We start from the raw sequence: 9,736 nt of genomic DNA, 5'->3' as shown, positions 1-9,736 counted from the left end.
TCTCTGCAGGTTCACACAGCAGCATATAAGATTTCCAAAGCATTTGTTTTTAGATTTTTAAGTCACCTTAAGCAAAGCTAAATGTCAGTTTTAATAGATTACAAAACCTCCTCTCAACTCCAGTGCCAGCAGTCAGAAAAATTGTGAAGCAAAACTGCTATTGCCAGCACAACTCATCCCTCATTTCTTCAGATCAGTGCAGCAAAGTTCTAACTTCACTATTAAGTGCAGTTTTGGCTGCTTTCTTTAGAAATGATAAACAGCTGATCTATTTGTCTCAAAGTCAGTAATAGTAAAAAAAAAAATAATCATAAACACAGGCTTGTGATGTTGAACTCCCACTTTCTTCATTTCTTAAAGAAATCATAGAGAATTACTACAGACAAATAACACATTCTCTCTCAAATACCTCAACCTGCAGTTGAGTGCTATCTACTGCTTTTCCTGGCCAGCATTTTACTCTGGTCAGAGAATCCAAGCAAAAGAGCCATCAGAAAAATAACACAGGGGGTTGTTTTTTCTGTGCCATTTGCATATGATTTTTATTGATGGTGATCACACTAAAGCAAGAAACGAGGCAGATTGACTTTCAGACACCACAATGGTTGCAGCACCGGCGTTCCTAAAAATTACTTTTCTTCACTTTCGAACTGAGCTATTTTACTCTGGGCTCCACATCGCAAAAATGAATGAGAAAAGATGGAAGACTGATGCCAACTTCACATGGATCATCTCCAGATTCCAGCCTCCATTTAACACTGCTTTGTCTTTGATCCCCACGTTAAGTTCAAAAGTACATGTTTACATCAAAGTCATTACAGCTGACTCAATAATTCAGCAAGACAAAATGTTTGAAAGAAAATAAGTGGTTAATGTAACTATCGAGGGTTTTGTTATCAGTTTATGTCATGCCATAAAACAGAAAATGACCTTAAATATTGAAGGAAAAAACATGTATGAGAGATAAACCATAGGCAGCCAAAAGCACTGGGATTTTGGATAACAATTTACAGCAGCAAATACTCTGTTTTAACTGTTTAACTTTTACATGGTTTCAGAGCAGGAGAAAGTCTAACTCTGCAGCAGGCAGACTTTAACCCTAGAAAAAAGTGTTCAAAATCATGAGGCTCTTTCATCATCCCCCACTTGATTTCCCCCCGCCCTCAGTTCTTTTCTGCGTGAATTATGAAAAGTTTGAGAGTTGGTTTTTCCACTCCCTTCCACTTGAACTTTGCAGGCTCTCTCATGGGAATAGATCTTCCAGCTTTGCTTTAAAATGAGTTAACAGGTAAAAATGACAAACATCGTGTAACAGCTTCCTTTCCACAGGGTTATTACACTCCATGAGCTACAATAGACACATGTACGACATTCCTCCTCTCACTGAGGTTTAAGTGACCCGCACTTGAAGGCAACATTAAATCCTAACTAGGAACAGTGACTGTTTCTATTTGGTGACAGAGCTTCTCAGTGTCCCTTGCCTGAAAACAATGACAGGGATAGCAATAGCAAGAGTAATTAAGCGTACGTTGTCCTGGAGGAGGGAAACAGGCTAACACACTCCCTGCTTATCCTCTGTGGGGCTGCAGGGTGCTGATAGCTTGATATGCCACAGCCACAACACAAGGCAGCCAGAGCTCAGATTGCCATAGCTCCATCATCCCTGAAGCTCAGGCACCAAGGTCTTGGTAGGAAGGACCTTAGAGCCATCTTCTCTGCTTGGCATCAACCATGCCTTCAGACAAAAGCAAACGCATGCATGATGGTAGCAGTCAATTTACTCGGTAACTTCAAACACAGGAACAATCACAAACAGTAATGAAGGTATGCGTTTCACAGAATCACAGAATCACAGAGGTTGGAAGGGACCCTTTAAGATCATCTAGTCCAACCAATGAAAAAAAAAAAAAAACACCCACATACACACAACACACCACACCCAACCCACACACACACCACCACACCACCCAACACTAATCCATATCCCCGAGCACCATGTCAACTCCTCTCTTGAATACCTCCAGGGATAGTGCGTCAACCATCTCCCTGGGCAGCCCATTCCAATGCCTGACAACCCTTTCAGTAAAGAAATATTTCCTAATATCTAACCTGAACTTCCCCTGGCGTAACTTGAGGCCATTACCCCTTGTCCTATCATCTGTAACTTGGGAGAAGAGACCGACCCCCGCCTCTCTACAGCCTCCTTTCAGGTAGTTGTAGAGAGCGATAAGGTCTCCCCTCAGTCTCCTCTTCCCCAGACTGAACAACCCCAGCTCCCTCAGCCTCTCCTCGTAAGACTTGTGCTCCAGACCACAAATTTATCCAGTTTCAAAGTATTTCACAGCCCTGGAGACTAAAGAGAGGAGCTCTCTTGCATAACAGTGTTGTCACCTTGTGGGACACTCGCTTCTGTGGCTACGTGGGGAGAACATGACTCTCATTTCAGTAAAATACAGCACTGTGCATGCATTGCACTGGCAATGTGTGTGGTGTGACCTGTGTGCAGACATGTGCTTCTCTATCGTGGGAAGAAAAGAAGACAAAACCCTTCTGTTTCAATTCTGATCAGATTTCCAAGAGCTGGGAAAAAGGAAAATAGAGGGTAGGTTGGAGAGCTGGCAGAACAATTCAATGATTCATCAGAAATGACACAGGTGCCACAAGAAAGGAGTTTTCTCCAGTGAGAATAATTGTTTTGCCAAAAACCTAGCTATGTACTAAAAACTCCTCCAGCCTCAGGTTTAACCCAGGCTTATCAACACACCGTGGTACAGTCTAACGTTTTCCCCATCTCTCATCCTCGAAGGCATATCCTTTCCACAGTCTCCATCTCTCCATTGGTTTTAAAATTTCCCTAAAGCCGGACTTACCCCCACGCTCCCGAATATCTCCCCAGTACAGCGGGTGACTTGGCTCCCACTGATGCTCTGAGCTGAATCTCACTGTCTTGGATGAGATCCTTTCTCCTACTACAGGCCCTGGTCAGCCCAGCTTTAACCTCTAGAGATCCACCATGCAGATGTCCTTCTTTCACTGTGTAGTTATCATTGAAAGAACAGCATTGTTGTGATGAAATTACTCTTCTGGCTTTGGAGCTTTCTAGAATTGATGAAAAGACTCATCCCAAAGTCAAGCTTCCCAAAGAACTGCCATTTTGTATATCACAGTACTTAAATACAACAGGGAACCGGTAACTACAACTACCAAAACACCTTTACATCAACTCTTAAAATACTGCTGAGAAAAGCTGCAGCCTAATCCAGCAGGAATATTACCTTAGGTCACACTTACCTCCCATCTCAAGCAGAATCACGTTTGGCCACCCGATTTACCATCAACTCCCCTGTGCTGATACTTATCCATCTGTTTGATAGACAGGTGCCAACAATATAAGGTCCCTCCACCTAATTCTATCAAACCCATTGACCAGCACATTCCATTGGACAGGAGTTTGTCTCCTCAAGTGACTCTGAGGGTCACATTCCTGCAGTTCACCCCTATCTTTGCATCCACACAAATGCTAGTGCTCTGATGGAGAACAGCAATTACCAGAACATGTGAGATGTGGCAGGAGGCAGGGGAGCAGCTTGCAAAGAGTGTGGCCACCCTGGCAGCACCTACAGAAACTCCTGTTAGGTGGAGGTCTAAAGTCAGCCAGGTCTTGTGTCATCTTTCATCAGTCTTCTTGGCTTTCCCTCTCTGTGAGCAAATGATGAATATGACCTTCTTTGTTTGAGTTCTTGCGATGAAGCACTGTTTGCATAAGGCTCTTTTTTATTTATTTTTTTCCTGTGGCTTGTTGACTTTTATAAGACATTCATAAATTTGTTCTGAGTGCCAGTAAGATGCTTAATGGTGCTAAAGGGAAGGTATTAAGGATAGTCGACTCATGTTAGAACAAGCCACTTGAAAGCAGCTATAAATATTTGTCTGGATTTCATTTTGCTAACAAACAGCTTCTTTTCTTTCTCTCCACCCCCATCACCCCCCTTAAAGAGTTGATTTCATAAACAACAGAAGAATTTTCACATTAATATGAAAGTGCGTGTCTGGGTTTGTTTTTTTTAATAGAAACTTTCCTATTGGGGACATTCGAGTCCTTGTATTCTGTCTGCATGAAATCAGCTCCCTTTTCAGGAAAACCTTGGCAGCTTAAGACCTCCAGGGTGAGCTCATGTTCTTTTGCTCTCCCTCAAACTCATCTCTGCTCTTTCATTGCTCTGGCAATGAGTTTAGGCTAGACTTAGGGACTGCAGTGTCCTAGAATGAAGCCAGTAGCTACACATTCCTCCTCATTTTGCTCATAGGCACACTGGAGGTTTTCGGATTCCTTCAGGACTGTAGCCACTGGCCACATAATTTGGAAACTCCACCCTCTGGTCCCATTGCTCTAAGGTCATATTGACACAGACAGACACAAAATATTCTGATCTTACTGCCTTTGGTACCAAAGTCCCTCTCATTGGAAACTAGGACTGGTAATCGGGGGTTACCACTCATGTGTGGTCACCCTCCAGATCCCCATCAGTCCCAGGGCAGCAGAGACAGCATTTTGCACATGAATAGTCCAAAACTACTTCTTGGAATTGGCAGGTATCAAAAGATGAAAATTTGTCTCTGCCTCTGGCTTCCGACAGACAGAGCCCTTTCCTTCCCACAATATTCTCTGCATGCATTTCAGCCCTGAAAGACCCAAAATTGTGTTGGGATGCAGTGGTCCAAAAACCTCCAAATAGCTACTGCTGGGACAGATGAGGAGATAGCTCAGTGCTCAGCCAGCAAGAGAGGAAAGGACAAGGGAGTGCCTAGAGCAGCCAGGTGGGGAGGAGAGTGATGTGTTCGCTTCGGCAGCACATATACTAAAATTGGAACGATACAGAGAAGATTAGCATGGCCCCTGTGCAAGGATGACATGCAAATTTGTGAAGCATTCTATATTTTTTTCTGAGCATGTTTAGTTTGGAGAAGAGGAGGCTGAGGGGGGACCTCATTGCCCTCTACAACTACCTAAAAGGAGATTGTAGAGAGGTGGGTGTTGGCCTCTTCTCCCAAGGGAATAATGACAGGACCAGAGGAAATGGTCTGAAGTTGCGGCAGGGGAGGTTTAGATTAGATATTAGGAAGAATTACTTTACTGAGAGAGTGGTCAGGCACTGGAACAGCCTGCCCAGGGAGGTGGTGGAGTCGCCATCCCTGGAGGTATTTAAGAAATGTGTAGACATGGCACTTCAGGGCATGCTCTAGTACCCGAGACTGTTGGTTTGTGTCTGTTTGTGGGTGGGGTGGTGTGTGGTTGTGGGCGTTTGTTTTGGTTTGGTTTTGGTGTTTGGTGTTCTGGGATTTTTTGGGGGTGGGTTTTTTTTCTTGTTTTTGGTGGTTTTTGTTTTGTTTGTTTGTTTTTTGTTGGTGGTTGGACTCGATGATCTCAAAGGTCCCATCCAACCAAAAATATTCTGTGATTCTGAGAGAAAGACCCCTCTTGGAACAGGAATTAGGGGACCAAAAGGAATGGGAGAGCAGGGTTTGAGAGGGGTTTGGGTTTTGTTTTTTAAAGGCAAGACTAAATTTCTAAAGCATTTTTTTTTATTCATATTCTTGGTGCTTTCACCAACTGTGCTTATTATAGCAGTCCAGAAAGTAGCAGCAAGGAAATCTTGAACACCGTCATCTCAGACAACTCTCATAAGACTCAGGGTGAGTTTTACCCCAGGAAGGACTCTCAGCTTTGGTCCAAGCCAGCAAACCGACTAACATTTTTAGCTCAAAGTCACTTCTAAAAATATTCAAAACTCACGTCCCCCAGAAAACTTCCCCAGACAGCAGGGGAAACACAGGGGGAAATACACTTCCTAATACAGCTCTTTAAACTGCCTCCATTGTTTTTTTTCTGGATACTTTTGGATTTTCTGGATAGTCACACAGCTACATCCCTCTACTCTCCGTTATAACGCATCGTTATGTCACAAACCCCATGCCTCCAGCACAGTAATAGCAAAGAACTGAGATAGTGGTAGATCAGCAGAGATAAGAGTAAATGTACCACAATAGCTACGGTACCTGCCCCGGGGAAGGATGCAGTTACTTGCCAACGTGCAGCTCACTGCTTCTGTTGTACTCCCTCCCCCTTTTTTTAAAAATACATGTATATCATTCAACCAGGTTTTCCAGTTCATGCAAACGGTAATTGCCATGGTTTGAAACATTCTGTACCCCACTAGAATTAAATGGCAAACCAGCAGTTCTGATGATATCGTGGTGAATGATTTATCCGGTGATATACTGCATTCCTGCAGTGTGCTTAGGCAATAAGGCGCACTGGGGAGAACATTTGAGTGATCAGTTTGCCTCTAGTATGGTCTACAGTCAAAGGTTAAAGACCTTGAGCACCCAAGAAGTTCAATTAATGCCTTGAAATGGACTACCTGGAAGGCACGACGGCTATTATTAAATGGAACATTAACACAAGGAACACTATTTCATGCCTTTGCAAAGCTTTGTAAACATGGGTAGAGTACTGCTCGCATCTAAAGCACTCTAGCCGTGTTTCTAAATTAGCAAGCATGTGAAGAATTGAAGTGATGGGCCCCAACTGCATTACAGACCCACCTTTCCACCACAAGTTTGGTCTGTTCAGTGAGTGATGTTTGTGTGTAGCCTCCATGCTCTTACTACCCAGCTAATCTCAGACTTTTCCTTCTCTTTTAGAAGATTTTTGACATCTCAAAATACTTATAAGAAGCTGTGGGTTCTGGTGCTATCAGGATGCAGACAACTTGCACCTTTATCCCTCCTTCCCTATTTCTTCAGCCTCCACTCCCACCAAAATGCCCAAAAGCCTGAAACAAGCAGAGTGAAGAACAGCATTTCCTTCAGACCCCTCCTGGGGAAGGCAAAGGAGTGCTGGCACTCCTTGAAGTAACTTGCCAGCTTCAGCATTACTAATGACTAAGGACAAACCTTAGCCTGGGATCCCACCCACCACAAAGATTCTGCTGCATGAAGCCATTGCTCTGCAGCATCCTTGTCACACTGTTTGTGATGGGCAAGAAATGTACACCAGCAAGAATCAAGAGCTAGTTTGGCAGATGATTTATTAAAATGCTCTGTAGAAAGGCCCTCCTATAAATCCTTCTAAGCAACCCATCAACACTTCCAGTTGATGCCACCAGAAGTAAGATTCCTTCACCCCCTCAGAGGAGTGCAGAGAGAAGCAGCCAGCTCACTTAAGGCTCAGCAGCAGCCCTAAGTGAGCACTAGCAAGAGTGGAGCTGAAAAGAAATCTCCAAAGACAATCACTTGCACAGGAACCATCCACTCCCTCAGTGCCCTTGAAGTCATAAACACACATTGCTCTGCCTCTGATTGCCCAGTCTTGCCTTCTTCCTCTACTGAAGACTGATGCAAGGCCTTTTCTCCACAGGCTATCCATCCATTTTTATTTCATTTGAAGACCTCAACCTACATCACCTTCTTGGCCAGGACCAAGCCAGCTGTGATGCAACAAGGCAGGAGTGTGCTACAGTGCAGCCAGCCCAGGTTTGCTCTTCTGAGGCTGCCCCATCACAGCTACAGAACTCCCTGCCAAGACAAATTGGATTAAGCTCAGGTCAGATTATGTGAGAGCTGGGGCTGCAGGGACTTTTCACTCCAGCCTTTCTGCAGTAAAAGGAACTCCACAAGCTCAGCATGACGACAAGAGAAGAAAGAAAGGAGAGAGACTGAAGCCATGAAGAGAAAACTGGTCTCCTGGGGAGAGGAGAACAAAGAGAGATAAGATGCAAGGTAAATAAAAAGGCACAAGGGCTTAGTTGTGACTTCAGAGAGAGAAAGTGAGGGACAAGGGGTCAAACTTTATACTAATTAACCTTGCATCAGCAAACCCTGAAAGTCTGCCACAGCCCAAATGACTGCAGCATGGTTGGTCGTCTGGCCCATCTTCATCTTTTAAACTAAGGATGAAGAAAGTGACAAAAAAGTGACAGTTTGACCTTCAGACCCCAGGCAGTTTGCTATGCTATAGGTCTGACCTGAAAATGGGAGTTTGCTCTGGAATCTCCCCACAGCATCATTTTAATTTTGTAAGAAACATCATTGTGAAAATGAGCACCTGCTCCCTGATCCACCAAAACGCAGACGTATGAGCCAGCCTTTAAATACAGGAGCTCCTGTTAACCGAGTGTGACTATTCACAATCTGAAATCACTAAGCATTTGCTTAAATACTTCCCTGGATCAGGAAAAGTATTGTCATGAGTGTCCTCTCGCTGCACAATTTATTGAAGCAGTACCTAATTCTTTCAATACTATTGATAGAATGGTAAAAATCATGCAGCATGTAGAAACTATAAAGACTGATGCATAAAATAAATTGGACATCCATGTCTTGCATAGTATATATATAGCATACAGAAAAAGTGTGGTTTATATCTCTGTCCTCAGTGGCTAATAGAAAAATCGTAAGCCTGGTTTGGATGTTCTAGCAAGTAGAAGGATAGCGTGATTGCCATTTAATGCATTTACTTGTTGGCTTGGAAAGAAATTCAAATTCTTGGTGTATTAACATTGAAAAGGCATCATAGAAAGAGGCGCTTTCTTCAAACACTGAACAACCAGCTTTATTCTGATAAAGAAAACTGATCTCCAAAGTCTGTCTTCCTTATCACATCCCTCTAGAGCAGGTGATCCCCAGAAATACTGGGGGATTCACTCAGAGCCTTTGCATACAGCCTACAGAGAGATTTTTTTCCTTTTTGGTGTTGATCTGCACTACAATCACATATACCCAGAATTACTGCAATACAGATTAACTCTTTTATACAGTTGTTCTGCTGCCACTGAATAACCGCATGAACAAAACTGTGGGGACCCCTTTTATTCAAGCTTCTGCCTGGAATTTTTACATAACTTTTCCCTGCTGCTACAGAATTTAAATACAAATTTTGCAGGATTTGGGGAAGGCAAGGTCAGCTCTGCCCAGCTTCTAGCACACAGCAAACTAATTAATAATCACAGCAGAAGAAAGAACGTATCTGCGTTCCCCTTCTCACAGTATGAGAGATCAGTGATTGAGAACTCCTGCCTCCTGAAATGTCTCTTTTGCTTCCCAGTCCAGTTTGTATTTGTTTAAGCCTGAGGCAGGCAAACACGACACAAGCCCCCAGGAATCCATAACCACCCTGATGCTTCTGGGTTGCAAAGCATCTCCACTGCCATCTGTTTTCAGTCACTCCAAAACGAGTTCTGAAGAGTCAATTGTTTTCTTCTAGGAAAAATAAACATGCAAGCTGCTATTCTCCTGATTTCCAGCAATTTTCTGCTGTGGGTAAATGTAGCTTCAGATTTTAGAACTAAGTCTCATTCTCATCCAAAGAATTTTGCAATATAATTACCTCATTTTTACTGACTTGGATAACTGCTGTCCTTTAAAAAAAAAAAAAAAAAGAGTATGTAAAGTCTGCAAGACTAATTCCTCCTCCTGTCCCTTTGCTATAAAATCTTGGAACAATTGATAGTGATTAATCTCACTTGATATTTCTTTGGTTCTCTATTTGTTGATTTAAAGGCATTTTATGACTGATTGTTTTCAGTTGCTTGGACAGCTGTCAGATCTGTCCTGTGGTTTGATTTGGCTTCCAGGGAGTAAAATTATTATTTTTCTTATTTTTACAGCTCCAACGCATAGTAGCTGACAGAGGTGGCCCTTCGAAAACCATATATGTGAAACCAAAACTACCTCC

The 9,736-nt window shown here is 43.1% G+C and overlaps 1 non-coding gene across 1 annotated transcript; it reads left to right on the top strand.

Moving 5' to 3' along the window:
- The first annotated feature begins 4,835 nt into the window (after positions 1 to 4,835).
- On the top strand, positions 4,836 to 4,942 carry LOC141470609 (U6 spliceosomal RNA). The gene has a single exon (XR_012463493.1). It is a non-coding gene; the product is annotated as a U6 spliceosomal RNA (small nuclear RNA).
- Positions 4,943 to 9,736: the final 4,794 nt, after the last annotated feature.

Source organism: Numenius arquata, chromosome 11 (genome assembly GCF_964106895.1).
Source record: "Numenius arquata chromosome 11, bNumArq3.hap1.1, whole genome shotgun sequence".
Lineage (NCBI taxonomy): Eukaryota > Metazoa > Chordata > Aves > Charadriiformes > Scolopacidae > Numenius > Numenius arquata.
This window is presented reverse-complemented; position numbering and strand designations above follow the sequence as displayed.